This window comes from Aegilops tauschii, chromosome 3 (assembly GCF_002575655.3).
Source record: "Aegilops tauschii subsp. strangulata cultivar AL8/78 chromosome 3, Aet v6.0, whole genome shotgun sequence".
Lineage (NCBI taxonomy): Eukaryota > Viridiplantae > Streptophyta > Magnoliopsida > Poales > Poaceae > Aegilops > Aegilops tauschii.
In genome coordinates this window covers 231,283,431-231,305,571 of record NC_053037.3, presented here as the reverse complement: position 1 = coordinate 231,305,571, position 22,141 = coordinate 231,283,431, and positions in this window count along the sequence as shown.

Genomic DNA, 22,141 nt, shown 5'->3' with positions numbered 1-22,141 from the left:
GCAGGAGCAGCACACGCAACGGGTAAACCGAGCATGCTTAATTGGCGTAGCTAGCAAATGGCAAGGTGCTCCTTCAAGATCTAGGGGTCGGCACGAATGGCAGCCATCGCGACCTCATCCGCGCGTGCGGCTGCGATTTGCTTCTCCACTGCCAAATGCTCCTTGAGGTCCTGGCCATACTGCGTGCACCATTGCTTAGGCCGGCGCTTATTTGGTGGAGAGGTCGGTGATTTGGGTGGAAGGTGTCGCGCTCGCGCCGGCGGTAGGGGCATGTGGGATGTCGAAGGAGGAGGAGAATGGGGGTCGGGTGTGGATTACCTGCCTGGATAGGCGAGGCCGAGGAGCGTGAAGGAGGGTCGCTGGCGAGGAGGCGGCGGCGCTGCAAGCAAGGAGTGAAGGTTTCAACCTGAAAAGGAAGGCGAAAAGAGGGGAAATGTGGCTTTTGGTAAGGAGGAGGGGGCGGGGAGGTAGATATTTCTGCGGAAGCCAAAAATTTAGAATCGCTTCAGCCAACAAACTGGCGTGCAAAGTGCCAACAGACACGGTCCCTTATTCAGAACTGTGTACGATATGTGAACATCACAAAGGATTCAAATAGCTTAACCCGTGTGTGTTGAGTTTGAACGTCAAAAATTTTGGTTCAAATTTCCCTGTTTACAGTGGTCATCCACGTCATTGCATAATTTGGGTACACAAAGGAGACTAACTGTGTGCGATCTACTTGATTTATAATACTATACACAACCGGTGCTCCAAGATATTTTGTGCTGCATCTCACACGGTTGGTGATAATAAACTGTGTGCAATCTACTTGACTTATCGTCTTGATATTTTGAATTACGTAATGGGGTCACAGCTACAAAGGATGGTGTTTGAATTGTTAGAACTTTTATCTGCAGTGAGCATGCAACTATAGGTGTGTCGTCAAAAAAATTGGAATTATTCAGGGTTCGTTTGTACATTTTTATACATTAACTGGGTTTTCCAGGCATTTTATGCGCATAATTCAAATTTGAACAACATGCACATGCTCTAGTGCATATAAACTTATTGAGAAATCAAATATGTGTCCTTGGTTGCATGCTTAGGTCCCATGCAAGAAATGGGAATGAATTTCAAAAACACTGCAACCGTCACTCGGCCGCAAACATTGAGATACCTGGTTTTTAAATTCTAGTAAATCCAAAACTTGTCTGAAATTCAAGAAACATGGCATGCTATCATGGAGCGGCATCAACATGCCGTGGTACAAATTTTGTCCCATTTAGGGCAAGTTTGGGTAAATGCTTCTCACAAACCGGAGCTTCTCACAACAAGCATGATGGTTTTCGGTAGGGAATGTCCCACCTTTGGGGACGAAACGATATCCATTGCCTCTTATTGCTTTCAATTTTTTTTCTCGTGTCAACATAGAACAACAGGAGTGTTGTGTGATTTTTCGTGATTTTTCGGGGTTTGTTTGGACATTTTTATGCATTAACTGAGTTTTCAGTGCATTTATGTGCATAATTCAAATTTGAACTACATGCACATGCTCGAGTGCATATAAATTGGTTGAAAAATGAAATTTGTGTCCTTGGGTGCATGCTTAGGTCTCATGCAAGAAATGGGAATGAATTTCAAACACTAGGGCACCGTTGATTGACGGCAAAACATTGAGATGCCTTGTTTTTAAATTCTAGTAAATCCAAAACTCGTCTGAAATTCATGAAACTTGGCATGCTGTCATCGAGCGGCATCAACATGCCGTGGTACAAATTTTCTCCCTTTGGGGTAGGTTTGGGTATATGCTTCTCACAAACCGGAGCTTCTCACAACAAGCATGATGGTTTTCGGTAGGGAACGTCCCACCTTTGGGGACGAAACGATATCCATAGCCTCTTATTGCTTTCAAAATTTTCTCGTGTCAACATAGAACAACAGGAGTGTTGTGTTATTTGTTGTGATTTTCCGGTGTTTGTTTGGACATTTTTATGCATTAACTAAGTTTTCAATGCATTTATGTGCATAATTCAAATTTGAAATACATGCACATGCTACAGTGGATATAAATTGGTTGAAAAATCAAATATGTGTCCTTGGGTGCATGCTTAGGTCCCATGCAAGAAATGGGAACAATTTCAAACACCAGGGCACCGTTGGTTGCCGGCAAAAATTGAGATGACTTGTTTTTAAATTCTAGTAAATCCAAAACTCGTCTGAAATTCATGAAACTTGGCATGCTATCATGGAGCGGCATCAACATGCCGTGGTACAAATTTTGTCCCATTTGGGGCAGGTTTGGGTATATGCTTCTCACACCAAGCATGATGGTTTTTGGTAGGGAACGTCCCACCTTTGGGGACGAAACGATAACCATTGCCTCTAATTCATTTCAAAATTTTTTCTCGGGTCAACATAGAACAATAGGAGTGTTGTGTGAATTTTTGTGATTTTTTGGGGTTCATTTGGACATTTTTATGCATTAACTGAGTTTTCAATGCATTTATTTGCATAATTCAAATTTGAACTACATGCACATGCTCAAGTGCATATAAATTGGTTGAAAAATCAAATCCGTGTCCTTGGGTGCATGCTTAGGTCCCATGCAAGAAATGGGAATGAATTTCAAACACCGGGGCACCGTAGATTGCCGGCAAAACATTGAGATTCCTAGTTTTCAAATTCTAGTAAGTCCAAAACTTGTTTGAAATTCATGAAACTTGGCATGCTATCATGGAGCGGCATCAACATGTCGTGGTGCAAATTTGGTCCCATTTGGGGCAGGTTTGGTCATATGCTTCTCACAAACCGGAGCTTCTCACAACAAGCATGATGGTTTTCGGTAGGGAACGTCCCACCATTGGGGACGAAACGGTATCCATTGCCTCTTATTGCTTTCAATTTTTTTTCTCGTGTCAACATAGAACAACAGGAGTGTTGTGTGATTTTTTGTGATTTTTCGGGGTTCATTTGGAAAATTTTATGCATTAACTGAGTTTTCAATGCATTCATATGCATAATCCAAATTTGAACTAATGCATATGCTCAAGTGCATATAAATAGGTTGGAAAATCAAATATGTGTCCATGGGTGCATGCTTAGGTACCATGCCAGAAATGGGAATGAATTACAAACGCCAGGGCCCCGTTGATTGCCGGGAAAACATTGAGATGCTAGGTTTTTTAATTTCTAGTAAATCCAAAACTCGTCTGAGATTCATGAAACTTGGCATGCTATCATGGAGCGGCATCAACATGCCGTGGTACAAATTTTGTCCCATTTGGGGCAGGTTTGGGTATATGTTTCCCACAAACCGGAGCTTCTCACAACAAGCATGATGGTTTTCGGTAGGGCACGTCCCACCTTTGGGACGAAACGATATCCATTGCCTCTTATTGCTTTCAATTTTTTTCTCGTGTAGACATAGAACAACATGAGTGTTGTGTGATACTTTGTGATTTTTCAGGGCTCGTTTGGACATTTTTATGCATTAACTGAGTTTTCAATGCATTCATGTGCATAATTCAAGTTTGAACTACATGCACATGCTCAAGTGCATATAAATTGGTTGAAAAATCAAATCCGTGTCCTTGGGTGCATGCTTAGGTCCCATGCAAGAAATGGGAATGAATTTCAAACACCAGGGCACCGTTGATTGCCAGCAAAACATTGAGATTCCTAGTTTTTAAATTCTAGTAAGTGCAAAACTTGTTTGAAATTCATGAAACTTGGCATGCTATCATGGAGCGGCATCAACATGTCGTGGTATAAATTTTGTCCCATTTGGGGCAGGTTTGGGTATATGCTTCTCACAAACCGGAGCTTCTCACAACAAGCATGATGGTTTTCGGTAGGGAACGTCCCACCGTTGGGGACGAAGATATCCATTGCCTCTTATTGCTTTCAAATTTTTTCTCGTGTCAACATAGAAAAACAGGAGTGTTGTGTTATTTGTTGTGATTTTTCGGGGTTCGTTTCGACATTTTTATGCATTAACTGAGTTTTCAATGCACTCATATGCATAATTCAAATTTGAACTAATGCACATGCTCGAGTGCATATAAATTGGTTGAAAAATCAAATATGTGTCCTTGGGTGCATGCTTAGGTCCCATGCAAGAAATGGGAATGAATTTCAAACACCACGGCCCCGTTGATTGCCGGCAAAACATTGAGATGCTAGGTTTTTAAATTCTATTAAATCCAAAACTCGTCTGAAATTCATGAAACTTGGCATGCTATCATGGAGCGGCATCAACATGCCGTGGTACAAATTTTTTCCCATTTGGGGCAGGTTTGGGTATATGTTTCCCACAAACCGGAGCTTCTCACAACAAGCATGATGGTTTTCGGTAGGGAACGTCCCACCTTTGGGACGAAACGATATCCATTGCCTCATATTGCTTTCAATTTTTTTCTCATGTAGACATAGAACAACAGGAGTGTTGTGTGATTTTTTGTGATTTTTCAGGGTTCGTTTGGACATTTTTATGCATTAACTGAGTGTTCAATGTATTCATGTGCATAATTCAAGTTTGAACTACATGCGCATGCTCCAGTGCATATAAATTGGTTGAAAAATCAAATCTGTGTCCTTGGGTGCATGCTTAGGTCCCATGCAAGAAATGGGAATGAATTTCAAACACCAGGGCACCGTTGATTGCCGGCAAAACATGATGGTTTTCGGTAGGGAACGTCCCACCTTTGGGGACGAAACGATATCCATTGCCTCTTATTGCTTTCAATTTTTTTCTCGTGTCAACATAGAACAACAGGAGTGTTGTGTGATTTTTTGTGATTCTTCAGGGTTCGTTTGGACATTTTTATGCATTAACTGAGTTTTCAATGCATTCATGGTCATAATTCAAATTTGAACTACATGCACATGCTCCAGTGCATATACATTGGTTGAAAAATCAAATCTGTGTCCTTGGGTGCATGCTTAGGTCCCATGCAAGAAATGGGACTGAATTTCAAACACCAGGGCACCGTTGATTGCCGGCAAAACATTGAGATGCCTAGTTTTTAAATTCTAGTCAATCCAAAACTCGTCTGAAATTCATGAAACTTCGCATGCTATCATGGAGCGGCATCAACATGCCGTGGTACAAATTTTGTCCCATTTGGGGCAGGTTTGGGTATATGCTTCCCACAAACCGGAGCTTCTCACAACAAGCATGATGGTTTTCGGTAGGGAACGTCCCACCTTTGGGGACGAAACGATATCCATAGCCTGTTATTGCTTTCAAATTTTTTTTCTCGTGTCAACACAGAACAACAGGAGTGCCGTGTGAATTTTTGTGATTTTTCGGGGTTTTTTTGGACATTTTTATGCATTAACTGAGTTTTCAATGCATTTATGTGCATAATTCAAATTTGAAATACATGCACATGCTCCAGTGCATATAAATTGGTTGAAAAATCAAATCTGTGTACTTGGGTGCATGCTTAGGTCCCATGCAAGAAATGGGAATGAATTCCAAACACCAGGGCCCCGTTGATTGCCGGTAAAACATTGAGATGCTAGGTTTTTAAATTCTAGTAAGTCCAAAACTCGTCTGAAATTCATGAAACTTGGCATGCTATCATGGAGCGGCATCAACATGCCGTGGTAAAATTTTTGTCCCATTTGGGGCAGGTTTGGGTATATGCTTCTCAGAAACCGGAGCTTCTCACAACAAGCATGATGGTTTTCGGTAGGGAACGTCCCACCTTTGGGACGAAACGATATCCATTGCCTCTTATTGCTTTAAATTTTTTTTCTCATGTAGACATAGAACAACAGGAGTGTTGTGTGATTTTTTGTGATTTTTCAGGGTTCGTCTGGACATTTTTATGCATTAACTGAGTTTTCAATGCATTCATGGTCATAATTCAAGTTTGAACTACATGCACATGCTCCAGTGCATATAAATTGGTTGAAAAATCAAATCCGTGTCCTTGGGTGCATGCTTAGGTCCCATGCAAGAAATGGGAATGAATTTCAAACACCAGGGCACCGTTGATTGACAGCAAAACATTGAGATTCCTAGTTTTTAAATTCTAGTAAGTCCAAAACTTGTTTGAAATTCATGAAACTTGGCATGCTATCATGGAGCGGCATCAACATGCAGTGGTATAAATTTTGTCCTATTTGGGGCAGGTTTGGGTATATGCTTCTCACAAACCGGAGCTTCTCACAACAAGCATGATGGTTTTCGGTAGGGAACGTCCCACCGTTGGGGACGAAGATATCCATTGCCTCTTACTGCTTTCAATTTTTTTTTCTCGTGTCAACATAGAAAAACAGGAGTGTTGTGTTATTTGTTGTGATTTTTCGGGGTTCGTTTCAACATTTTTATGCATTAACTGAGTTTTCAATGCATTCATATGCATAATTCAAATTTGAACTAATGCACATGCTCCAGTGCATATAAATTGGTTGAAAAATCAAATATGTGTCCTTGGGTGCATGCTTAGGTCCCATGCAAGAAATGGGAATGAATTTCAAACACCAGGGCCCCGTTGATTGCCGGCAAAACATTGAGATGCTAGGTTTTTAAATTCTATTAAATCGAAAACTCGTCTGAAATTCATGAAACTCTCCATGCTGTCATGGAGCGGCATCAACATGCCATGGTACAAATTTTATCCCATATGGGGCAGGTTTGGGTATATGTTTCCCACAAACCGGAGCTTCTCACAACAAGCATGATGGTTTTCGGTAGGGAACGCCCCACCTTTGGGGACGAAACGATATCCATAGCCTCTTATTGCTTTGAAATTTTTTTCTCGTGTCAACCTAAAACAACAGGAGTGCTGTGTGAATTTTTGTGATTTTTCGGGGTTTGTTTGGACATATTTATGCATTAACTGATTTTTCAATGCATTTATGTGCGTAATTCAAATTTGAAATCACATGCTCCAGTGCATATAAATTGGTTGAAAAATCAAATCTGTGTCCTTGGGTGCATGCTTAGGTCCCATGCAAAAATGGGAATGAATTTCAAACACCAGGGCACCGTTGATTGCCGGCAAAACATTGAGATGCCTGGTTTTTAAATTCTTGTAAATCCAAAACTCGTCTGAAATTCATGAAACTTGGCATGCTATCATGGAGCGGCATCAACATGCCGTGGTAAAATTTTTGTCCCATTTGGGGCAGGTTTGGGAGTATGCTTCTCAGAAACCGGAGCTTCTCACAACAAGCTTGATGGTTTTCGGTAGGGAACGTCCCACCTTTGGGACGAAACGATATCCATTGCCTCTTATTGCTTTCAATTTTTTTCTCCTGTAGACATAGAAAAACAGGAGTGTTGTGTGATTTTTTGTGATTTTTCAGGGTTCGTTTGGACATTTTTATGCATTAACTGAGTTTTCAATGCATTCATGGGCATAATTCAAGTTTGAACTACATGCACATGCTCAAGTGCATATAAATTGGTTGAAAAATCAAATCCGTGTCCTTGGGTGCATGCTTAGGTCCCATGCAAGAAATGGGAATGAATTTCAAACACCAGGGCACCGTTGATTGCCAGCAAAACATTGAGATTCCTAGTTTTTAAATTCTAGTAAGTGCAAAACTTGTTTGAAATTCATGAAACTTGGCATGCTATCATGGAGCGGCATCAACATGTCGTGGTATAAATTTTGTCCCATTTGGGGCAGGTTTGGGTATATGCTTCTCACAAACCGGAGCTTCTCACAACAAGCATGATGGTTTTCGGTAGGGAACGTCCCACCGTTGGGGACGAAGATATCCATTGCCTCTTATTGCTTTCAAATTTTTTCTCGTGTCAACATAGAAAAACAGGAGTGTTGTGTTATTTGTTGTGATTTTTCGGGGTTCGTTTCGACATTTTTATGCATTAACTGAGTTTTCAATGCACTCATATGCATAATTCAAATTTGAACTAATGCACATGCTCGAGTGCATATAAATTGGTTGAAAAATCAAATATGTGTCCTTGGGTGCATGCTTAGGTCCCATGCAAGAAATGGGAATGAATTTCAAACACCACGGCCCCGTTGATTGCCGGCAAAACATTGAGATGCTAGGTTTTTAAATTCTATTAAATCCAAAACTCGTCTGAAATTCATGAAACTTGGCATGCTATCATGGAGCGGCATCAACATGCCGTGGTACAAATTTTTTCCCATTTGGGGCAGGTTTGGGTATATGTTTCCCACAAACCGGAGCTTCTCACAACAAGCATGATGGTTTTCGGTAGGGAACGTCCCACCTTTGGGACGAAACGATATCCATTGCCTCATATTGCTTTCAATTTTTTTCTCATGTAGACATAGAACAACAGGAGTGTTGTGTGATTTTTTGTGATTTTTCAGGGTTCGTTTGGACATTTTTATGCATTAACTGAGTGTTCAATGTATTCATGTGCATAATTCAAGTTTGAACTACATGCGCATGCTCCAGTGCATATAAATTGGTTGAAAAATCAAATCTGTGTCCTTGGGTGCATGCTTAGGTCCCATGCAAGAAATGGGAATGAATTTCAAACACCAGGGCACCGTTGATTGCCGGCAAAACATGATGGTTTTCGGTAGGGAACGTCCCACCTTTGGGGACGAAACGATATCCATTGCCTCTTATTGCTTTCAATTTTTTTCTCGTGTCAACATAGAACAACAGGAGTGTTGTGTGATTTTTTGTGATTCTTCAGGGTTCGTTTGGACATTTTTATGCATTAACTGAGTTTTCAATGCATTCATGGTCATAATTCAAATTTGAACTACATGCACATGCTCCAGTGCATATACATTGGTTGAAAAATCAAATCTGTGTCCTTGGGTGCATGCTTAGGTCCCATGCAAGAAATGGGACTGAATTTCAAACACCAGGGCACCGTTGATTGCCGGCAAAACATTGAGATGCCTAGTTTTTAAATTCTAGTCAATCCAAAACTCGTCTGAAATTCATGAAACTTCGCATGCTATCATGGAGCGGCATCAACATGCCGTGGTACAAATTTTGTCCCATTTGGGGCAGGTTTGGGTATATGCTTCCCACAAACCGGAGCTTCTCACAACAAGCATGATGGTTTTCGGTAGGGAACGTCCCACCTTTGGGGACGAAACGATATCCATAGCCTGTTATTGCTTTCAAATTTTTTTTCTCGTGTCAACACAGAACAACAGGAGTGCCGTGTGAATTTTTGTGATTTTTCGGGGTTTTTTTGGACATTTTTATGCATTAACTGAGTTTTCAATGCATTTATGTGCATAATTCAAATTTGAAATACATGCACATGCTCCAGTGCATATAAATTGGTTGAAAAATCAAATCTGTGTACTTGGGTGCATGCTTAGGTCCCATGCAAGAAATGGGAATGAATTCCAAACACCAGGGCCCCGTTGATTGCCGGTAAAACATTGAGATGCTAGGTTTTTAAATTCTAGTAAGTCCAAAACTCGTCTGAAATTCATGAAACTTGGCATGCTATCATGGAGCGGCATCAACATGCCGTGGTAAAATTTTTGTCCCATTTGGGGCAGGTTTGGGTATATGCTTCTCAGAAACCGGAGCTTCTCACAACAAGCATGATGGTTTTCGGTAGGGAACGTCCCACCTTTGGGACGAAACGATATCCATTGCCTCTTATTGCTTTAAATTTTTTTTCTCATGTAGACATAGAACAACAGGAGTGTTGTGTGATTTTTTGTGATTTTTCAGGGTTCGTCTGGACATTTTTATGCATTAACTGAGTTTTCAATGCATTCATGGTCATAATTCAAGTTTGAACTACATGCACATGCTCCAGTGCATATAAATTGGTTGAAAAATCAAATCCGTGTCCTTGGGTGCATGCTTAGGTCCCATGCAAGAAATGGGAATGAATTTCAAACACCAGGGCACCGTTGATTGACAGCAAAACATTGAGATTCCTAGTTTTTAAATTCTAGTAAGTCCAAAACTTGTTTGAAATTCATGAAACTTGGCATGCTATCATGGAGCGGCATCAACATGCAGTGGTATAAATTTTGTCCTATTTGGGGCAGGTTTGGGTATATGCTTCTCACAAACCGGAGCTTCTCACAACAAGCATGATGGTTTTCGGTAGGGAACGTCCCACCGTTGGGGACGAAGATATCCATTGCCTCTTACTGCTTTCAATTTTTTTTTCTCGTGTCAACATAGAAAAACAGGAGTGTTGTGTTATTTGTTGTGATTTTTCGGGGTTCGTTTCAACATTTTTATGCATTAACTGAGTTTTCAATGCATTCATATGCATAATTCAAATTTGAACTAATGCACATGCTCCAGTGCATATAAATTGGTTGAAAAATCAAATATGTGTCCTTGGGTGCATGCTTAGGTCCCATGCAAGAAATGGGAATGAATTTCAAACACCAGGGCCCCGTTGATTGCCGGCAAAACATTGAGATGCTAGGTTTTTAAATTCTATTAAATCGAAAACTCGTCTGAAATTCATGAAACTCTCCATGCTGTCATGGAGCGGCATCAACATGCCATGGTACAAATTTTATCCCATATGGGGCAGGTTTGGGTATATGTTTCCCACAAACCGGAGCTTCTCACAACAAGCATGATGGTTTTCGGTAGGGAACGCCCCACCTTTGGGGACGAAACGATATCCATAGCCTCTTATTGCTTTGAAATTTTTTTCTCGTGTCAACCTAAAACAACAGGAGTGCTGTGTGAATTTTTGTGATTTTTCGGGGTTTGTTTGGACATATTTATGCATTAACTGATTTTTCAATGCATTTATGTGCGTAATTCAAATTTGAAATCACATGCTCCAGTGCATATAAATTGGTTGAAAAATCAAATCTGTGTCCTTGGGTGCATGCTTAGGTCCCATGCAAAAATGGGAATGAATTTCAAACACCAGGGCACCGTTGATTGCCGGCAAAACATTGAGATGCCTGGTTTTTAAATTCTTGTAAATCCAAAACTCGTCTGAAATTCATGAAACTTGGCATGCTATCATGGAGCGGCATCAACATGCCGTGGTAAAATTTTTGTCCCATTTGGGGCAGGTTTGGGAGTATGCTTCTCAGAAACCGGAGCTTCTCACAACAAGCTTGATGGTTTTCGGTAGGGAACGTCCCACCTTTGGGACGAAACGATATCCATTGCCTCTTATTGCTTTCAATTTTTTTCTCCTGTAGACATAGAAAAACAGGAGTGTTGTGTGATTTTTTGTGATTTTTCAGGGTTCGTTTGGACATTTTTATGCATTAACTGAGTTTTCAATGCATTCATGGGCATAATTCAAGTTTGAACTACATGCACATGCTCCAGTGCATATAAATTGGTTGAAAAATCAAATCCGTGTCCTTGGGTGCATGCTTAGGTCCCATGCAAGAAATGGGAATGAATTTCAAACACCAGGGCACCGTTGATTGCCAGCAAAACATTGAGATTCCTAGTTTTTAAATTCTAGTAAGTCCAAAACTTGTTTGAAATTCATGAAACTTGGCATGCTATCATGGAGTGGCATCAACATGTAGTGGTATAAATTTTGTCCCATTTGGGGCAGGTTTGGGTATATGCATCTCACAAACCGGAGCTTCTCACAACAAGCATGATGGTTTTCGGTAGGGAATGTCCCACCGTTGGGGACGAAGATATCCATTGCCTCTTATTGCTTTCAAATTTTTTTCTCGTGTCAACATAGAAAAACAGGAGTATTGTGTTATTTGTTGTGATATTTCGGGGTTCGTTTCGACATTTTTATGCATTAACTGAGTTTTCAATGCATTCATATGCATAATTCAAATTTGAACTAATGCACATGCTCCAGTGCATATAAATTGGTTGAAAAATCAAATATGTGTCCTTGGGTGCATGCTTAGGTCCCATGCAAGAATGGGAATGAATTTCAAACACCAGGGCCCCGTTGATTGCCGGCAAAACATCGAGATGCTAGCTTTTTAAATTCTATTAAATCCAAAACTCGTCTGAAATTCATGAAACTCTCCATGCTATCATGGAGCGGCATCAACATGCCATGGTACAAATTTTATCCCATATGGGGAAGGTTTGGGTATATGTTTCCCACAAACCCAAGCTTCTCACAACAAGCATGATGGTTTTCGGTAAGGAACGTCCCACCTTTGGGGACGAAACGATATCCATAGCCTCTTATTGCTTTGAAATTTTTTTCTCGTGTCAACCTAAAACAACAGGAGTGTTGTGTGAATTTTTTTGATTTTTCGGGGTTTGTTTGGACATATTTATGCATTAACTGATTTTTCAATGCATTTATGTGCGTAATTCAAATTTGAAATCACATGCTCGAGTGCATATAAATTGGTTGAAAAATCAAATATGTGTCCTTGGGTGCATGCTTAGGTCCCATGCAAGAAATGGGAATGAATTTCAAACAGCAGGGCCCCGTTGATTGCCGGCAAAACATTGAGATGCTAGGTTTTTAAATTCTAGTAAGTCCAAAACTCGTCTGAAATTCATGAAACTTGGCATGCTATCATGGAGCGGCATCAACATGCCGTGGTAAAATTTTTGTCCCATTTGGGGCAGATTTGGGTATATGCTTCTCACAAACCGGAGCTTCTCACAACAAGCATGATGGTTTTCGGTAGGGAACGTCCCACCTTTGGGATGAAACGATATCCATTGCCTCTTATTGCTTTCAATTTTTTTCTCATGTAGACATAGAACAACAGGAGTGTTGTGTGATTTTTTGTGATTTTTCAGGGTTCGTTTGGACATTTTTATGCATTAACTGAGTGTTCAATGTATTCATGTGCATAATTCAAGTTTGAACTACATGCACTTGCTCCAGTGCATATAAATTGGTTGAAAAATCAAATCCGTGTCCTTGGGTGCATGCTTAGATCCCATGCAAGAAATGGGAATGAATTTCAAACACCAGGGCACCGTTGATTGCCGGCAAAACATGATGGTTTTCGGTAGGGAACGTCCCACCTTTGGGGACGAAACGATATCCATTGCGTCTTATTGCTTTCAATTTTTTTCTCGTGTCAACACAGAACAACAGGAGTGTTGTGTGATTTTTTGTGATTCTTCAGGGTTCTTTTGGACATTTTTATGCATTAACTGAGTTTTCAATGCATTCATGGTCATAATTCAAATTTGAACTACATGCACATGCTCCAGTGCATATACATTGGTTGAAAAATCAAATCTGTGTCCTTGGGTGCATGCTTAGGTCCCATGCAAGAAATGGGACTGAATTTCAAACACCAGGGCACCGTTGATTGCCGGCAAAACATTGAGATGCCTAGTTTTTAAATTCTAGTCAATCCAAAACTCGTCTGAAATTCATGAAACTTCGCATGCTATCATGGAGCGGCATCAACATGCCGTGGTACAAATTTTGTCCCATTTGGGGCAGGTTTGGGTATATGCTTCCCACAAACCGGAGCTTCTCACAACAAGCATGATCATTTTCGGTGGGGAACGTCCCACCTTTGGGGACGAAACGATATCCATAGCCTGTTATTGCTTTCAAATTTTTTTTCTCGTGTCAACACAGAACAACAGGAGTGCTGTGTGAATTTTTGTGATTTTTTGGGTTTTTTTGGACATTTTTATGCATTAACTGAGTTTTCAATGCATTTATGTGCATAATTCAAATTTGAAATACATGCACATGCTCCAGTGCATATAAATTGGTTGAAAAATCAAATCTGTGTCCTTGGGTGCATGCTTAGGTCCCATGCAAGAAATGGGAATGAATTCCAAACACCAGGGCCCCGTTGATTGCCGGCAAAACATTGAGATGCTAGGTTTTTAAATTCTAGTAAGTCCAAAACTCGTCTGAAATTCATGAAACTTGGCATGCTATCATGGAGCGGCATCAACATGCCGTGGTAAAATTTTTGTCCCATTTGGGGCAGGTTTGGGTATATGCTTCTCACAAACCGGAGCTTCTCACAACAAGCATGATGGTTTTCGGTAGGGAACGTCCCACCTTTGGGACGAAACGATATCCATTGCCTCTTATTGCTTTAAATTTTTTTCTCGTGTAGACATAGAACAACAGGAGTGTTGTGTGATTTTTTGTGATTTTTCAGGGTTCGTTTGGACATTTTTATGCATTAACTGAGTTTCCAATGCATTCATGGTCATAATTCAAGTTTGAACTACATGCACATGCTCCAGTGCATATAAATTGGTTGAAAAATCAAATCCGTGTCCTTGGGTGCATGCTTAGGTCCCATGCAAGAAATGGGAATGAATTTCAAACACCAGGGCACCGTTGATTGACAGCAAAACATTGAGATTCCTAGTTTTTAAATTCTAGTAAGTCCAAAACTTGTTTGAAATTCATGAAACTTGGCATGCTATCATGGAGCGGCATCAACATGCAGTGGTATAAATTTTGTCCTATTTGGGGCAGGTTTGGGTATATGCTTCTCACAAACCGGAGCTTCTCACAACAAGCATGATGGTTTTCGGTAGGGAACGTCCCACCGTTGGGGACGAAGATATCCATTGCCTCTTACTGCTTTCAAATTTTTTTCTCGTGTCAACATAGAAAAACAGGAGTGTTGTGTTATTTGTTGTGATTTTTCGGGGTTCGTTTAAACATTTTTACGCATTAACTGAGTTTTCAATGCATTCATATGCATAATTCAAATTTGAACTAATGCACATGCTCCAGTGCATATAAATTGGTTGAAAAATCAAATATGTGTCCTTGGGTGCATGCTTAGGTCCCATGCAAGAAATGGGAATGAATTTCAATCACCAGGGCCCCGTTGATTGCCGGCAAAACATTGAGATGCTAGGTTTTTAAATTCTATTAAATCCAAAACTCGTCTGAAATTCATGAAACTCTCCATGCTGTCATGGAGCGGCATCAACATGCCATGGTACAAATTTTATCCCATATGGGGCATGTTTGGGTATATGTTTCCCACAAACCGGAGCTTCTCACAACAAGCATGATGGTTTTCGGTAGGGAACGCCCCACCTTTGGGGACGAAACGATATCCATAGCCTCTTATTGCTTTCAAATTTTTTTCTCGTGTCAACCTAAAACAACAAGAGTGCTGTGTGAATTTTTGTGCTTTTTCGGGGTTTGTTTGGACATATTTATGCATTAACTGATTTTTCAATGCATTTATGTGCGTAATTCAAATTTGAAATCACATGCTCCAGTGCATATAAATTGGTTGAAAAATCAAATGTGTGTCCTTGGGTGCATCCTTAGGTCCCATGCAAGAAATGGGAATGAATTTCAAACACCAGGGCCCCGTTGATTGCCGGCAAAACATTGAGATGCTAGGTTTTTAAATTCTAGTAAGTCCAAAACTCGTCTGAAATTCATGAAACTTGGCATGCTATCATGGAGCGGCATCAACATGCCGTGGTAAAAATTTTGTCCCATTTGGGGCAGGTTTGGGTATATGCTTCTCACAAACCGGAGCTTCTCACAACAAGCATGATGGTTTTCGGTAGGGAACGTCCCACCTTTGGGACGAAACGATATCCATTGCCTCTTATTGCTTTCAATTTTTTTCTCGTGTCGACATAGAACAACATGAGTGTTGTGTGATTTTTTGTGATTCTTCAGGGTTCGTTTGGACATTTTTATGCATTAATTGAGTTTTCAATGCATTCATGTGCATAATTGAAATTTGAACTACATGCACATGCTCCAGTGCATATACATTGGTTGAAAAATCAAATCTGTGTCCTTGGGTGCATGCTTAGGTCCCATGCAAGAAATGGGAATGAATTTCAAACACCAGGGCACCGTTGATTGCCGGCAAAACATTGAGATGCCTAGTTTTTAAATTTTGGTAAATCCAAAACTCGTCTGAAATTCATGAAACTTTGCATGCTATCATGGAGCGGCATCAACATGCCGTGGTACAAATTTTGTCCCATTTGGGGCAGGTTTGGGTATATGCTTCCCACAAACCGGAGCTTCTCACAACAAGCATGATGGTTTTCGGTAGGGAACGTCCCACCTTTGGGGACGAAACGATATCCATAGCCTCTTATTGCTTTCAAATTTTTTTCTCGTGTCAACATAGAAAAACAGGAGAGTTGTGTTATTTGTTGTGATTTTTCGGGGTTCGTTTGGACATTTTTATGCATTAACTAAGTTTACAATGCATTCATGTGCATAATTCAAATTTGAACTACATGCACATGCTCCAGTGCATATACATTGGTTGAAAAATCAAATCTGTGTCCTTGGGTGCATGCTTAGGTCCCATGCAAGAAATGGGACTGAATTTCAAACACCAGGGCATCGTTGAATGCCGGCAAAACATTGAGATGCCTAGTTTTTAAATTCTAGTCAATCCAAAACTCGTCTGAAATTCATGAAACTTGGCATGCTATCATGGAGCGGCATCAACATGCCGTGGTACAAATTTTGTCCCATTTGGGGCAGGTTTGGGTATATGCTTCCCACAAACCGGAGCTTCTCATAACAAGCATGATGGTTTTCGGTGGGGAACGTCCCACCTTTGGGGACGAAACGATATCCATAGCCTGTTATTGCTTTCAAATTTTTTTCTCGTGTCAACACAGAACAACAGGAGTGCTGTGTGAATTTTTGTGATTTTTCGGAGTTTTTTTGGACATTTTTATGCATTAACTGAGTTTTCAATTCATTTATGTGCATAATTCAAATTTGAAATACATGCACATGCTCCAGTGCATATAAATTGGTTGAAAAATCAAATATGTGTCCTTGGGTGCATGCTTAGGTCCCATGCAAGAAATGGGAATGAATTCCAAACACCAGGGCCCCGTTGATTGCCGGCAAAACATTGAGATGCTAGGTTTTTAAATTCTAGTAAGTCCAAAACTCGTCTGAAATTCATGAAACTTGGCATGCTATCATGGAGCGGCATCAACATGCCGTGGTAAAATTTTTGTCCCATTTGGGGCAGGTTTGGGTATATGCTTCTCACAAACCGGAGCTTCTCACAACAAGCATGATGGTTTTCGGTAGGGAACGTCCCACCTTTGGGACGAAACGATATCCATTGCCTCTTATTGCTTTCAATTTTTTTCTCGTGTAGACATAGAACAACAGGAGTGTTGTGTGATTTTTTGTGATTTTTCAGGGTTCGTTTTTACATTTTTATGCATTAACTGAGTTTTCAATGCATTCATGGGCATAATTCAAGTTTGAACTACATGCACATGCTCCAGTGCATATAAATTGGTTGAAAAATCAAATCCGTGTCCTTGGGTGCATGCTTAGGTCCCATGCAAGAAATGGGAATGAATTTCAAACACCAGGGCACCGTTGATTGCCAGCAAAACATTGAGATTCCTAGTTTTTAAATTCTAGTAAGTCCAAAACTTGTTTGAAATTCATGAAACTTGGCATGCTATCATGGAGCGGTATCAACATGCAGTGGTATAAATTTTGTCCTATTTGGGGCAGGTTTCGGTATATGCTTCGCACAAACCGGAGCTTCTCACAACAAGCATGATGGTTTTCGGTAGGGAACGTCCCACCGTTGGGGACGAAGATATCCATTGCCTCTTACTGCTTTCAAATTTTTTTCTCGTGTCAACATAGAAAAACAGGAGTGTTGTGTTATTTGTTGTGATTTTCGGGGTTCGTTTCAACATTTTTATGCATTAACTGAGTTTTCAATGCATTCATATGCATAATTCAAATTTGAACTAATGCACATGCTCCAGTGCATATAAATTGGTTGAAAAATCAAATATGTGTCCTTGGGTGCATGCTTAGGTCCCATGCAAGAAATGGGAATGAATTTCAAACACCAGGGCCCCGTTGATTGCCGGCAAAACATTGAGATGCTAGGTTTTTAAATTCTATTAAATCCAAAACTCGTCTGAAATTCATGAAACTCTCCATGCTGTCATGGAGCGGCATCAACATGCCGTGGTACAAATTTTATCCCATATGGGGAAGGTTTGGGTATATGTTTCCCACAAACCGGAGCTTCTCACAACAAGCATGATGGTTTTCGGTAGGGAACGCCCCACCTTTGGGGACGAAACGATATCCATAGCCTCTTATTGCTTTCAAATTTTTTTCTCATGTCAACCTAAAACAACAGGAGTCCTGTGTGAATTTTTGTGATTTTTCGGGGTTTGTTTGGACATATTTATGCATTAACTGATTTTTCAATGCATTTATGTGCGTAATTCAAATTTGAAATCACATGCTCCAGTGCATATAAATTGGTTGAAAAATAAAATCTGTGTCCTTGGGTGCATGCTTAGGTCCCATGCAAAAATGGGAATGAATTTCAAACACCAGGGCACCGTTGATTGCCGGCAAAACATTGAGATGCCTGGTTTTTAAATTCTTGTAAATCCAAAACTCGTCTGAAATTCATGAAACTTGGCATGCTATGATGGAGCGGCATCAACATGCCGTGGTAAAATTTTTGTCCCATTTGGGGCAGGTTTGGGTGTATGCTTCTCAGAAACCGGAGCTTCTCACAACAAGCTTGATGGTTTTCGGTAGGGAACGTCCCACCTTTGGGACGAAACGATATCCATTGCCTCTTATTGCTTTCAATTTTTTTCTCGGGTAGACATAGAAAAACAGGAGTGTTGTGTGATTTTTTGTGATTTTTCAGGGTTCGTTGGGACATTTTTATGCATTAACTGAGTTTTCAATGCATTCATGGGCATAATTCAAGTTTGAACTACATGCACATGCTCCAGTGCATATAAATTGGTTGAAAACTCAAATCCGTGTCCTTGGGTGCATGCTTAGGTCCCATGCAAGAAATGGGAATGAATTTCAAACACCAGGGCACCGTTGATTGCCAGCAAAACATTGAGATTCCTAGTTTTTAAATTCTAGTAAGTCCAAAACTTGTTTGAAATTCATGAAACTTGGCATGCTATCATGGAGTGGCATCAACATGTAGTGGTATAAATTTTGTCCCATTTGGGGCAGGTTTGGGTATATGCTTCTCACAAACCGGAGCTTCTCACAACAAGCATGATGGTTTTCGGTAGGGAACGTCCCACCGTTGGGGACGAAGATATCCATTGCCTCTTATTGCTTTCAAATTTTTTTCTCGTGTCAACATAGAAAAACAGGAGTATTGTGTTACTTGTTGTGATATTTCGGGGTTCGTTTCGACATTTTTATGCATTAACTGAGTTTTCAATGCATTCATATGCATAATTCAAATTTGAACTAATGCACATGCTCCAGTGCATTTAAATTGTTTGAAAAATCAAATATGTGTCCTTGGGTGCATGCTTAGGTCCCATGCAAGAATGGGAATGAATTTCAAACACCAGGGCCCCATTGATTGCCGGCAAAACATTGAGATGCTAGCTTTTTAAATTCTATTAAATCAAAAACTCGTCTGAAATTCATGAAACTCTCCATGCTATCATGGAGCGGCATCAACATGCCGTGGTACAAATTTTATCCCATATGGGGAAGGTTTGGGTATATGTTTCCCACAAACCGAAGCTTCTCACAACAAGCATGATGGTTTTCGGTAGGGAACGTCCCACCTTTGGGGACGAAACGATATCCATAGCCTCTTATTGCTTTGAAATTTTTTTCTCGTGTCAACCTAAAACAACAGGAGTGCTGTGTGAATTTTTTTGATTTTTCGGGGTTTGTTTGGACATATTTATGCATTAACTGATTTTTCAATGCATTTATGTGCGTAATTCAAATTTGAAATCACATGCTCCAGTGCATATAAATTGGTTGAAAAATCAAATCTGTGTCCTTGGGTGCATGCTTAGGTCCCATGCAAGAAATGGGAATGAATTTCAAACACCAGGGCCCCGTTGATTGCCGGCAAAACATTGAGATGCTAGGTTTTTAAATTCTAGTAAGTCCAAAACTCGTCTGAAATTCATGAAACTTGGCATGCTATCATGGAGCGGCATCAACATGCCGTGGTAAAATTTTTCTCCCATTTGGGGCAGGTTTGGGTATATGCTTCCCACAAACCGGAGCTTCTCACAACAAGCATGATGGTTTTCGGTAGGGAACGTCCCACCTTTGGGACGAAACGATATCCATTGCCTCTTATTGCTTTCAATTTTTTTCTCGTGTCGACATAGAACAACATGAGTGTTGTGTGATTTTTTTGTGATTCTTCGGGGTTCGTTTGGACATTTTTATGCATTAATTGAGTTTTCAATGCATTCATATGCATAATTCAAATTTGAACTAATGCACATGCTCCAGTGCATATAAATTGGTTGAAAAATCAAATATTTGTCCTTGGGTGCATGCTTAGGTCCCATGCAAGAAATGGGAATGAATTTCAAACACCAGGGCCCCGTTGATTGCTGGCAAAACATTGAGATGCTAGGTTTTTAAATTCTATTAAATCCAAAACTCGTCTGAAATTCATGAAACTCTCCATGCTATCATGGAGCGGCATCAGCATGCCGTGGTACAAATTTTATCCCATATGGGGCAGGTTTGGGTATATGTTTCCCACAAACCGGAGCTTCTCGCAACAAGCATGACGGTTTTCGGTAGGGAACGTCCCACCTTTGGGGACGAAACGATATCCATAGCCTCTTATTGCTTTAATTTTTTTTCTCGTGTCAACATAGAAAAACAGGAGTGTTGTGTTATTTGTTGTGATTTTTCGGGGTTCGTTTGGACATTTTTATGCATTAATTGAGTTTTCAATGCATTCATATGCATAATTCAAATTTGAACTAATGCACATGCTCCAGTGCATATAAATTGGTTGAAAAATCAAATATTTGTCCTTGGGTGCATGCTTAGGTCCCATGCAAGAAATGGGAATGAATTTCAAACACCAGGGCCCCGTTGATTGCTGGCAAAACATTGAGATGCTAGGTTTTTAAATTCTATTAAATCCAAAACTCGTCTGAAATTCATGAAACTCTCCACGCTATCATGGAGCGGCATCAGCATGCCGTGGTACAAATTTTATCCCATATGGGGCAGGTTTGGGTATATGTTTCCCACAAACCGGAGCTTCTCGCAACAAGCATGACGGTTTTCGGTAGGGAACGTCCCACCTTTGGGGACGAAACGATATCCATAGCCTCTTATTGCTTTCAAATTTTTTTCTCGTGCCAACCTAAAACAATAGGAGTGCTGTGTGAATTTTTGTGATTTTTCGGGGTTTGTTTGGATATTTTTATGCATTAACTGATTTTTCAATGCATTTATGTGCATAATTCAAATTTGAAATACATGCACATGCTCCAGTGCAAATAAATTGGTTGAAAAATCAAATCTGTGTCCTTGGGTGCATGCTTAGGTCCCATGCAAGAAATGGGAATGAATTTCAAACACCAGGGCCCCGTTGATTGCCGGCAAAACATTGAGATGCTAGGTTTTTAAATTCTAGTAAGTCCAAAACTCGTCTGAAATTCATGAAACTTGGCATGCTATCATGGAGCGGCATCAACATGCCGTGGTAATTTTTTTGTCCCATTTGGGGCAGGTTTGGGTATATGCTTCTCACAAACCGGAGCTTCTCACAACAAGCATGATGGTTTTCGGTAGGGAACGTCCCACCTTTGGGACGAAACGATATCCATTGCCTCTTATTGCTTTCAATTTTTTTCTCGTGTCGACATAGAACAACATGAGTGTTGTGTGATTTTTTGTGATTCTTCAGGGTTCGTTTGGACATTTTTATGCATTAACTGAGTTTTCAATGCATTCATGTGCATAATTGAAATTTGAACTACATGCACATGCTCCAGTGCATATACATTGGTTGAAAATCAAATCTGTGTCCTTGGGTGCATGCTTAGGTCCCATGCAAGAAATCGGAATGAATTTCAAACACCAGGGCACCGTTGATTGCCGGCAAAACATTGAGATGCCTAGTTTTTAAATTCCAGTAAATCCAAAACTCGTCTGAAATTCATGAAACTTTGCATGCTATCATGGAGCGGCATCAACATGCCGTGGTACAAATTTTGTCCCATTTGGGGCAGGTTTGGGTATATGCTTCCCACAAACCGGAGCTTCTCACAACAAGCATGATGGTTTTCGGTAGGGAACGTCCCACATTTGGGGACGAAACGATATCCATAGCCTCTTATTGCTTTAATTTTTTTTCTCGTGTCAACATAGAAAAACAGGAGTGTTGTGTTATTTGTTGTGATTTTTCGGGGTTCGTTTGGACATTTTTATGCATTAATTGAGTTTTCAATGCATTCATATGCATAATTCAAATTTGAACTAATGCACATGCTCCAGTGCATATAAATT